The sequence below is a fragment of the Rissa tridactyla genome, chromosome 4 (assembly GCF_028500815.1).
Source record: "Rissa tridactyla isolate bRisTri1 chromosome 4, bRisTri1.patW.cur.20221130, whole genome shotgun sequence".
Lineage (NCBI taxonomy): Eukaryota > Metazoa > Chordata > Aves > Charadriiformes > Laridae > Rissa > Rissa tridactyla.
Window position 1 is genome coordinate 41,000,509 of NC_071469.1, and position 11,970 is coordinate 41,012,478.

Genomic DNA, 11,970 nt, shown 5'->3' on the forward strand with positions numbered 1-11,970 from the left:
CAACAAACCCATCCCTCCTGACAGCAGGTCTGTTTCCCTCTGGTTTCTGCCCAGACACCCCCAGCCCTCAATGGCCACCATTGATGCAGGTGATTCATAGCAAGGACTGTGGTGTCCCCTGAGCACAGCCCCGTGCTGTGTGTGCTGGCACCCGCCCACATTTGCACCATCACCTTTTTAGACACAAGATGACATTCAGACCAGCCTGGTCCCAGAGTAGGTCTCTATTTTCAGATAAGCCTGGGATGGATGCCCTGAAGGAGGAATAGGGCCAGTATCTGCCTTCAGCCTCCCCTGGAAGTGCAGAAGCAGCATTCGCTCTACATTTAGTCCTGCTGAGAAAACTTCAGGTCTTGCATTTTAATCTCTAGCTACAGGCACGTCTCTCGCTCCTTTCAGCTCCAACGGGGAGGCTTGGGAAGAGCTGCCACCGCAGGGTGTTGCCCTCTGGGAGGAGGTGCCCATGCATGGGCCGCCGGGTGGGAGGAACTGGCTGAGCCGCAAGGCCGGCAGGGCTGGCTGCTGGGGAGGCCCTGGGTGCTTCCATGTGGTTCACTTAAAAGCAAAACCAGAAAGCCACATCAAGTCCCGGGGGTTATAATGTAAAAAGGCATTAGGAGCTTGAATTGCATTCTGGTTTAATGTCTGTGAAAGTCCGGGAGGAGTTTTTCAGTAGGACTCCGTCATTCCTGAGTACCATCGGATAATTCAGGTTGGAAGGGACCCCCAGAGGACATCTGGTCTGACCGCTGGCTCAGAGCAGGGTCAGTTTTGTTCATGTTAGTCCAAAAAAGCATGATTCCACTACTATTTCCTATTCATCCTATCTGCTGGCTCGAGAGACTGGGTTGTGTTTTCACCACATTTCAGTCACAGTAGCAATGCAGAAACCACTGCAGCTCTGCCCAGCTAAGGAGTCAGGTTCTATTTTTTTCCCTCCTGGTTTATATGAAAATGGCAATTGGTAAGAGCCCAAACCGTCAGCTCCACCAGAACAATGGCCATTGTCCTGGAAATAAGCAAGTCACGCTGAGCCCTCTTATGCTACTTCTAGTGGCCACATTGTCTTTGATAAAAATAACTCAGGGATATTCTTTAAAAAACATGCTCTGAGCTCCTCATGGAAGGACAAGGTCTTTTGATAAAAAACTATGCCTGAAAGACAGTATCTGCCATGGCACAGCCTCATAGCACCACAACTAAAATAATGCTGGTGAAATCTTCTTGTGGTACCTGAGTTTTGCCTTGGAGATCTCCTGGCCAAACAGAGAGTGTGCTGGGTCTGTCCTGCCCGGAGACCAAGTGAGCTTGTGGTCCTTCCCTCTGGTTTCACCAGGAGTCCTGCGCCTTGTAACCGCTTTTGCTGGAGTCCATGGAGCGAGTGAGGTCCATGGTGTGAGGTCCAAGATGTGATGTCTGGCTTTCCATCGTGCAGTGCTGGGTAGGGTAAGCAGCATTTTGGCCAAGTGCTGAGACCAGGCAAAAGGAAGCGTGGGGCTGTAAAGAACCAGAGAAAGGGAAGGAGGAAGGACATACTGGGGCCATCAGGTCATGTGCTGCCAATGGGAAACTTAGTGGTGTTTGGGCATGTCTGGTTTTAGGAATCAAGTCCTGCCTCTGCCATGGAAACTTATGACTATGTGGAAAACTGCTCTCTTTGAAAGGAAGTTTCTTGCCCTCAGTGTTATGAGAAAGACCTGGGTCTCTCCCCTGAACGCCCAAAAGGTGGACAACATCTCCCACTGGTGTGAGACTGGTGGCAGATCGGGCAGGGCAAAAGGCTGGTGGCAGATGGGGCTGCCCGATGCCCCTGCCCCACACCATGGGAGGGGGAAAACAGGAAATATACGGAAAGAGCGGCGTGAGGAGAAGATTAACCAGGGAGTATGCAGCGGGACGCTGTCTAAAGTGATGTGTTGAGAGAAGCTGAGGACCACACAGGCTTCTTGCAACCGTGCAAGATATTTTTGCCAGGCTTTGAAAAGGGTACAGAGGAAATTGCTGGAATTTAACACTTGGCGTGCCTACGTTTTATACCAAGAAGTATCATTTTCCTCTTTGCTTGTAAAGGAAACAGGCCATCTTAAAACAAAGGTTTGAATGATTGAAAAACCTCTTCTGGGCAAACTTTGTGGGTGTCTGGTAAGAGGCAAATGAGCCATTTTGATATCACCGTGTCTTCCCCCACTGTATTTTAAGAGGCATAGAGGCTCCTACTTTCAGGAAAAATTGCCTGAGGGAAATGACAAATAACTGATAGATTGAAAGGCTTATGTCAAAATCCTCCCTCGTTTTCTCCCAATTCAATGTCAAAGGGAGGTCAAAAATGGGGCTGGCACACTTTGAGTGTCCCTAAAGACGTTGGATTTTGTCACTTTACCCTACAGTCAGCAGATTCAAGCTTCCAGTCAAGTGTTTCTAAAATTGATGTTATATTGATGTCAATACAATCCTCCAAAGCACAAAAATAGGACACACTCGAGCAAGCAGGCAGATTTCCAAACCGTCTGGCCCCTTTACATCATTTCCTCCTCATAACTCATCCCGCGTGTTGTACCTCTGACTTGCCCATCTCCAGCTTCCTTTAGATAAGGGAGAAATTCTTCTCGTGTCACGTGAACTTCTTCAACTTTATCACCAATCTCTCAGATAAGGGGCTTATGTGAAGCAATCCTTGCCGTGCTCACATTCCAGTCTTCTAACAGCAGAACGTGGAGCTTTCCCACCTTATAAGGATGAGTTTCACTGCTCATTCGAAAGGTGCTGCAACTGCTTTAAAAGATTTCTCAACCTGAGTATTACAGAAGGAAACGTACCTGGTACCCACCCTTCTGGATTACTCAGCAACCTGGCATTCCTGGGATGCTGTTTTGTGCGCCTGAGCCAAAAGCATTTGGGAGGCTATATTTGTATACTCTTATTTTTTGTAGATAGATTTTTGTCCCTCTCCCAGCCTAAGCCAGTGCTGGCTGCAGTTGGATAGTCAGAAAATTTCGGCGGCGAATCAGAAATTCATTTCGTAGATGGGGAATTCACTTTCCCCAAAGTCCGCTCTCCTCGCTGATGGTTGAACTCCAGGCCCTGAGCGCATGTCTGCTACCGCTGCCTGAAGAACAAGCAAGCTAATGTGTTTCTATCTAGAAGAACCCCAAAACATTCCTTTTTTTTTTTTTTTTTAACTACGTGTGAGGAAAACCTGAATGTAAATGTATTAACAAAATAAGCATTGGCATTTAAACATGAAGCAGAGAAACCAGATGCTCTGTCTCCCTCCTTATGCAAAGCAAGAAGTCAGTGTCCCAAGGAACACCCAATGGTCCCTGTCGTATGGAGACCAGGCTGCCTGTTCAGACTTTTATGCAATAAAGTGGACACTTTATAATACACCCAATACCCAGCCTTTTAATTTCTTTCATTTTTGTTTTGTTTCCAGTTGTTAGGTTAGAAATCCTTGCTTCACTCATAGAAAAAAAAAAAAATAAACTGTTTTGGAAACCAGGGACTGGGGAGGATGGGAAAGGCTCCCTTTTGGCAGCTTATTTGAACATCCAGGCTGCAATGATGAGTGATGCACTATAGACCGTTTCATCACGGGCCATGTTATTCTCACGAGGCTTATTTCTCACAAGCCTTCCCGTCCAGCATGGAAAGCTCAAGAGCAGAGCCGTGGAGGGCATCAGGCTCCACTTCCAGGGCTGGATGGACGTCAGGCTGCACAGTGCTGTCCTGCGAGAGCTCAGCCGGTTCCTTCTTTCCTCTTCTCTCTGTTTTCCTTCCAGACCGGCCTGCATGAGGTTTCTCTGAGGCACAGGTCAGGAATGGCCGAGGACAGGGCTCAGGGGTTACACTGGGTGGCGGAGAGGCAGGAGGGTTGTCTCTGGGTGGGAGCGAGGGTGGATCGGAGGGGTTGGAGGCTAGCGTCCCACCCTGACTGCTTCAGCCAAGACCGACGCCAGAAGAGTAGGTTATTTTTAATTAAACCAACAACAGAGAAGGGCCCATGATATTGTTCTTGAATGGGAACTATTTAAAGGAACAAATCATCGCCATGGAAACGAGGAGCTTTGCCAGAGCGAGGCAGGAAATGAAGTTCAGTGAGAGATACCCGAGGAATTTTCAGCCATGATAACAACAGTAACTGCTCTTTTGGGGTTGCACCTTTGGGCCAGGGGACTCCAAGTTGCCTTCCTGAGCCCACGGAGCACCGAGAAGTCAATTGACCCAGGCGCATGCGGTGGGATGCAGCACCTCTGCAAGGTTGCCCACCAGCACTACATAGGCCTGAGGGGAGACGCAAGGAAGAACACAGCCTGTGACAGAGCCTGCAGAAGGACTTTGGGAAGGAAATTAGCTACACAGGGATTAGACAAAAATGAATCCAGAGGTCTTGAAAGCTTTGAAATGTGTCATCAGCCTGGCTGCTTCTTCAAGTCCCGATTGGATCCAAAGACCTGTTCTTTATCTTGAAGTCCTAAGAGGCAAGGACAAGAGCTTAGCTGAAAGGCAACAATCCCTTCACCCCATTTAGGAGTTTCTTATGTCCCCCGCACTCATCCTACCACTATAGAGAACATATGGACACTCCATTCTTGGCTGTTGCAATTGCTCATCAAAAATAAGTTTCCTAATTGCATAGGGTGGCTTATATAGCTTACACAAACCTATCAGCATTTAGCCTTCCTCCCTGGCTGACTCCTGAGTAGATCTTTTCACTCAATATGTTTATGGCCTTTTTTGAGCCATTTCCATATGCTCAGGAGTCCAGCCTGGGCAGCTGTCTTCTCCTCCACTGCATTTGAAGCACTATGGGCAGCCGCGTTGTGTTGTTCTTTTTTGGGTGCCTCTTCAATGCAATTCCAACCATGGTTGAGTGTGCAGGCAGAAACAAAGTTGAAGGCATAGAAAACCCAGAAACAGAAAATCCAATTGTGTAAAACAAGGTAGACAAATGATAGTAGCAATACCCCAAGAAACAATATGGTGGCAAGGCAGCTTAGGGAGGTCTGAAGGAGCAGCACCACCAACGCGAAAGGAACCGGCAGCCCCCGTCCTCACTTCAGAGCAAGTGCATTACTTATCTGGCCTCCTTGACGCTTATCCCAATGTTTCATTTTGTGACAAGAAACTCCAGCACTCCTATATGCAAGCCAGTCTGCAGCGAGGGCACTGGTGGCCTCAGAAGTGACCTCGGTTTAAATGGCAGTCATCTGCCTGTGAGTCAGCCTTGGAGGCTTGCTGCCATGAACACGTGTCTGTAGGCACTTTGAAATCCATCTTGAGCACCAGCTCTTGGGTGCGATGGAAAAATGTTCTCTGTGGTCAACATTTTCATGGGATCTAATTGCCAGTCACAGATCCCAGGATTAGTCCTCGGTAGATTAGTCCTCCAGGCAGATCGAAGCGGAGCCTGGAGAACCTGCTGCATCTGAGGAGCAGCCGGTTTGTTAGGTGCCTAAATGCAGGGGGGTGTCCTCGACTTCAGTGATCTCATTGGGCATCTCCTCTCCTTTTATGGGAGCCGCAGCCCCACAAGTGCCCTGAGGACACGCCGCGCCACGGCGCCTGCGCCGGTCCTCGGGGCAGCTGGGCTGCAGTCGCCAGACCCAAGCCAAGAAGGCAGCAAACCAGACGGAGGCTAATATTACTCTTCCCAGAGGTTCAGTAGGTCACTGCTTCATCCTGTGAGCAACTCCAAATTTCAGGGCAGTGAGAGAATTGTTTATATTGGCTACTTGTACGAATGCAGAAAAAAAGAAGGGTATTATGGGACTTCTGTTCTTTAATTCCAAAAAGAAATCAAACATGTCTAGACTGTTGCACGCATGTGGCTTTCTTCCAGGCTTCTCCCACCTGGAGCAATAAGCAGGCTGGAAATTCTCCACAAAAGAGTTTTCAACACCCATTTAAAAATGCTCTCACCCCATGCACACTAGCCGGTATCGACCAGCCAAATCCTATTAGGAGGCAACGTCAGATAGGGAAAGAGATTTCAGGCGCAGGTCACAGAAAGCCTCTGTGGTTTCCTCGCTCCCTTTCCACCGAGGGAGACTGAGGACCCGGCTGGCGGCTCGCCCACAGCCAGGGCAGGGGCAGCGCAGGGGGACGCGGCTGCCCGCCCTCCTGCAGGGGGTCCAGGGGAGCAGCAGCCAGGGACCCACGCTGCGGGGACACACACTGCCCTCCGCCAGCCGCAGGTCCATCCCCAGGCACTCGCCCCTGTCCCAGCCCACACGGAGCAGGGCGGCAGTTCAGGCGTGGTTTTGGTTTTTCTTGTTATCTGGTGAACTTGAAATTGCTGCCGACAAGAGATGTCAGAGCTGGCTGCGGAGAGAGGCGTTTTCCCTTTAGCGAGGAAGCAGCCCGAGTTCAGACTTCATCCATGTCAGCTCACCAAGGAGCCGCCATGGCGGAGGTGGGGGAGGACCAGCAACCGGGGAAGGGGTGCTCTGCCCTTGCAGCCTATCCAGCCCGTCCTCTTTGATAAGGCTGACGGCCGGGGAGCTAGAAGGGTTGTGGGAAACAATTAGGAGAAGGCACAAGGGAGTTGCCATGCTGATTGAAGCCTGAGGTCTACCTCGTCTGGCAGCAGCCCCAGAGACGCGGTTCAGAGGGAAGTGAGAACCCTGTGGTCAGGCACATGTGAGACTGTCACGTACCTTAAATTAATCTTGGCCTTTTGAGAGGTTTCTTGACCATGACTTATGTTGTGTTCAACCTTCTTCCGAGATTACCAGTCCCAGACTTTTCATTCTTTCCCCCCCACATACAAAGGAAGATCCTTCTTAGCTCAGCACTGTAGACATTTGTCCAGCAGAGGCGAGACACAAAAGTACCTGCATAACCAGTCAGAGATGGAACAACCCTAGGTGCTGGCTTCTGAAAGCCCCAGAGCCCCATTCCCTCCCTCTTCTTAGCAGATGTACAGAGCTACCTTTAACTGGTTTCCCTGCTGCATGTCCTCACGCACAAACCCCCAACACTTTGCCATCACCACCATCACCAAGACTTTCCAGAGCTGCCAGGGACATGGGTAGGTTTAGCCCCATGAGGAGAAGAGGGCCAGGGAAACAGGTGGTGGCTTTCACACTTTTCTAGACCAAAAGAGTCCAGATCATGTAGTTTTCTGTACACGATGCAAAAGATAAATATTTGAGAGAGGTTTTGAGAAATCTGCTCCTACAACGGTGAAGAGCTTCTGAACTCAGACAGCAAGTTTGGTCCCTGTATGAAATATTGCTTAGTGCTGGTGGAATGTTACTACACAGCAGCGGGGCGTAAGTAGGTCTAGATCATCAGAGAGAAATCTTTCTAAAGCTACGAAACTTGAAACAAACAGAGAGCCGGGGTCAGACTGGGTCAGTTCCCCGGGTCTGGGGACTGTGAAAGAAGAGCCTCCTGCTCGGGAAGCGGGTGCTGAGCCCATCTGCTGGCAACGTGCTCTGACTGACCACGCATGGAGCTGGGGTCCGTCTGCACGGCTGAGGGCAACCCTGCTGTGCCAGGGGTGCTGCCTGCCCCCAGGGCCAGCACGTTACTAAACACCAGGGGAGGGTGGCCAGGGCAGGAGGGAGGGACGGGAGCCCTTTTAGCTCTGGGGGCCGCTCACACCTGAGCTTTTCCTTCTCCTACAGCAGGGGCAGCTCCCCTGCTGATGTGGGAGGCCACACCAGTTGGGCAGCAACTGGGATCTCTGACACAGGAGGAAGACACAGACACGGGCTGTGCAGGAGCAGACGTTTCCCATCTGGCGGAGCCGACAGCTCTTAAGCGGATGGATAACACTGTGGTTATGCAGATATGCTATGTCCAATCAGCTATTCATATATAATTCAAGATGTATGTGGTGACATGCTTTAAGCCCCACAGAAAAATCCAAGATATGTATGAGATTACCAAGTACTTACTTGGAGGGGTTATCGCAGCCCACTGCCTCGGTGGCACCCTCACGCTCAGCACCAGCCGTTTTCCCCCGTCCAGCATCGCTCCTCCGTCACTGTGATTTTCCATGGCTAGGAACAACCTGGACAGGACAAGGCAAGGAGCGGGTAATTATCACCATTATCTAAACATGATTTCTTTGTGAAGCCGAGTAATTTGATCAGATACTTCCACCTTCTTCTACCGACTGCCCAGGGCCACGCACGCCGCTTTCGTCACCAGCAGGACATTGTCTTGTTAATATTACACGAGTTATAAAAGGATGAATGAACCATACCTATAATTTGATTCCATTTCCTGCATGTAAAAAAAAAATTAGATTTATTTAAGAAAAGAAGAACAACTGAGTTATTATTCATCATAGAGTGTTCCACTGGGAAATGTTAGAGAGCTGGGGAGAAAAAGCCAGGCCTCAGAGTCAGCTCTTTGAGTTTAAAGTAATAAAATTTCTCCAGGAACATTCATAGATCTCTCACTAATGCTAATTCAGCCTCTTCCTCTGTTTATGCAATGATGAATTCCCTGACTGATTAAATCAGCTCCCCCATCATAGTTTTCATGAGAAGGGAACTTAAATCAGTTCGGTTTGTGGAAGGTAGTCAAGCACAACCAGAAAGTTTTTGCAGACTGATCCTCAAGCTGCTACTTTTCAGAGAGGAACCAGTAACAAAGTGTATAATAAGCTTGGTGAACCTCAGCACGACTGTTCAGTGAATTAGTTTACTACGTCTCAAAGAGTTTGAATACTACTGTGCAAGTATAACACAGAAGGGATTCTGTAGTTAAAATATCTGTACGCCCCGTCTTTCCTCAGTCTGTTGCCATATAGAACCAGACACCCCATGGGTTATTCTCCAGAGACCTGTCTGCGTTCATAGAGTTGAAAACATCAGTTTGAGACGGGAGTAACAAGAAATGGCACGGCCTCAGTGCGGTGCTCCGAGGGGCCCCTCAGAGACAGGATTCAATGACGTTACGATCAGGTTTGCACTATTATCCCTCTTTTTCCCATCTCCTCATCTGGTCATCATACAGCAGCAGTGAAACTCCTGTTGCCGTCTTGACAGGGTGCTGCCGGCATGGCCGGCTCCAGCCACCCGCTCGGCAGAGCACGGGCTGAGCAGCAGCACAAGGGGTGGGGGAACAGTGGGAAGAAACGGCAGGAGAGGAGTCACAACCTGCCTTAGTAAGAAAACGGGCTGTAAGGGGCTTTTGTCTTTGCAGCTTTCACATTCACCTAAAAAGCAGGCAACTGGACCAGCCGGCTGCTGTACCTTAAGAATGGCTCATGGCAGCTTAAGGTAACGATGCACGCAGCCTCGTTACCTGAAATGACATTCAAAATGCTTTTTCCTCTCTCTGCTTGCCTCTCCAGTACATCCGGCAGGTGCAAGTTCACCTCCGCAGAGCATTATGCACCGCACCATTAAGTTCCAGCAGGAAATTGGGCTGTTTAATACAAGATTTACAGGGATGACCGTCTGTACTGCTAATGTTTCTGTGGTGGAGCTGCAGAAGATGCAGAAGAGTCAGCATCACGCAGCCACCCAGCCACAGCGCTGCAAGAAAACTTTTCTCTTTGTGAGAAACCCCCAGGGTTGACTTGTGCTACAGCAGCCAAGGGGAGAAGGAAAAACTTCTTTGAGGGTGGCAGAGCACTGGAACAGGCTGCCCAGAGAGGTTGTGGAGTCTCCGTCTCTGGAGATATTCAAAACCCGCCTGGATACTTTCCTGTCTAGCCTGCTCTGGGTGAACCTGCTTTGGCAGAGGGGTTGGACCAGATGATCTCCAGAGGTCCCTTCCAACCCCGAGCTTTCTCTGATTCTGTGATCGACAGCACAGCAACTAAATGCAGGCATCCTTGAAACTGCTTAGAGTCTGTTTTCATTTAGTTTTCCTAAAAGATGTTAGGAAAAGGTAACATGGAGTTGCCTGTTTTGCACTTCTCAACCATACAAACTCCTGCATTTGCAGCTGCGTCCCTCCCATACCCAAGTCCCCCATCTCTTGTTTCCCTTATCCATGCTTACTCCAGCCCTGACGCGAGATCCATGTTTTGGGTCTCCTCTTACTCCCCAGCTTCCCGCAGCAGCTCATCCCCAGCCCTGCACCTCTTTGCTCAGGGGAAGAGACCCCGTGGCCTGTTGGCACGGTGAGGTGGGCGCACCTTGGCCCCCGGAGTCGGAAGATGGGGTGAAGCGAGGCGTAGCGTTCCCAGATCCAGCTCCCAGCAGCAGGGGCCGTCTCGGGACTCACATCTTTTCTCTCGCAGAAGCCTGTTAAGAAGCCAGCACAAGGGGTAGGTGAGCGCAAAGGGAAAAAGCCTCGTGACTTATCTTTTGTCTAACAGCTATTCTTTTTCTCAAGAAATAGGCCCAGGTTTGGCTTAATTGAGCACTTATTTGGTCCCTGGTAACAAGCAACATCAAGGTTATTCAGCATCAAAGATGCTTTCCTTTGCCAACATCAGCTCTGTTGTCCCTTCCTTGGTCCTGCCCGACCCACCGAGAGGCTGCTGCCAATGGAGCTGCCTCACGAGTCACCACCAGGTTGTACAAATCAGCTATTTAACCTTCGACAGGCCAAGCTTTCCGAATACTGGATCCTTTTACCACATGTAGGATGTAAAAGACAGGCGTTCCCGCAGCCTGCGAGAGACCCTGTGAGCGCAGCAGTGAATCTTTTCCATACGCCCCGGTTCGGCGCGTGACGAGGGCCCTGCTCTCCTCCCTGTGAGCAGCAGCAGCGGCAGCGGAGTTTAACCGATGCTGCCACAGCAAGCATGCTTAAACAGCGTGGCATGTGCCTGCGTAAATGTATAGCTATACATTTTCATAGAATATAAATGTATGGAGGTGAATGAAAACAACCCGAGTCGGTTGAATACATAAAACATTTTTTCCACTTTCGCCTTCTCTCCGGAGGGCGGGAGCCTGTGCCACGTTCAGCTCCCTCACATCATGCTCAGTCCGGGGGAGCCTCAGCAAGGACACAAGCCCTGGAGTAACACCTCAAACGTGGCCAGTCCTTCCACCCTGCCCTTGGCATCCAGCAGCCTGGGGAGACATCAGGGGATCTACACATGGTAGTGGCCACCACTTGAGGGTCTCGGCTAATGAGACCAAACCTTTGCGAGGCTGAGCCTGGCGGCTGATGGCACCTCTGGGCCTTCAGCACTGGTTCATCATCCCCGTGCTGTTCTCTCAGGTGATGCTCTTGGGCTGTCAAACATCTGTATCTAAGTGATACACAGAAACACCCAAGTCTTTTGTTCACTTCTTGAATGGACCAGGGTGCCGAGATGGTCTGGGGTGCCTGATGGGGGGCGGTCTGCTCAGCATGACAGGCTGCAGAGCCTCATCCTTCTCGCTACGTGCCTTTCCTGCCCATAATACAGGCTGCAAAGGACATAGTTATGCTTGTGTGTGTTGCCCAACTATTAATAGAGATATTAATAGATATATCAGTAACCATTCCGGGCTCTGCAGTCCACTGGAAGCATCTCTAATGATTCCCTGCTTGGGGTTAACATTGGTTCATGCTGAACGCACTGAATGTGTGTTACTCTGGTTTAATAGACAATACTCGGACCTTTCAACACTGAAAACACCTCCCCAGGAGCCTAAACATTATTGCCATTCTACATATATCAGCTGAACTTGAAATCTCATGAAGTACGCTTAGCTCAACCCATTCCATTTTCTATGCCATTCCCTATCAGTTTGCAGTATTAATTAGCCATGATGATATTTTCTTGCTTCTTTTTTAGCTCTTGTCCCATATTGAGCCTTCCATCGTTCTGCCAGTGCTGAAAGCAAGTCGACGGGACTGGAATTAGGTCATTCCATTTCCACAGCTGCTTCCCAGTCCCCCAGAGCGCCCCTAAACTCCAAGACTTATTAATATAACCCCCGCTATATTAGTGGTTCAGAGACCTCTCTGCGCAGTTAGTTGAAAACTCCCGAGTGCAAATTATCTGCTCCTGGTTGTTTGAAGATACCCAGCAAGAGCAGCAGCTGCTTCCCAGCTTCC

The 11,970-nt window shown here is 49.8% G+C and overlaps 1 long non-coding RNA gene across 1 annotated transcript; it reads right to left on the reverse strand.

Annotated features, from left to right (window-relative positions):
- Positions 1 to 3,364: 3,364 nt before the first annotated feature.
- LOC128909531 (uncharacterized) lies at positions 3,365 to 10,204 on the reverse strand. Its single transcript, XR_008466407.1, has 4 exons — positions 10,106 to 10,204; positions 7,905 to 8,020; positions 6,932 to 7,123; positions 3,365 to 6,833 (listed from the first exon to the last, which is right to left on the reverse strand). It is a non-coding gene; the product is annotated as an uncharacterized LOC128909531 (long non-coding RNA).
- Positions 10,205 to 11,970: the final 1,766 nt, after the last annotated feature.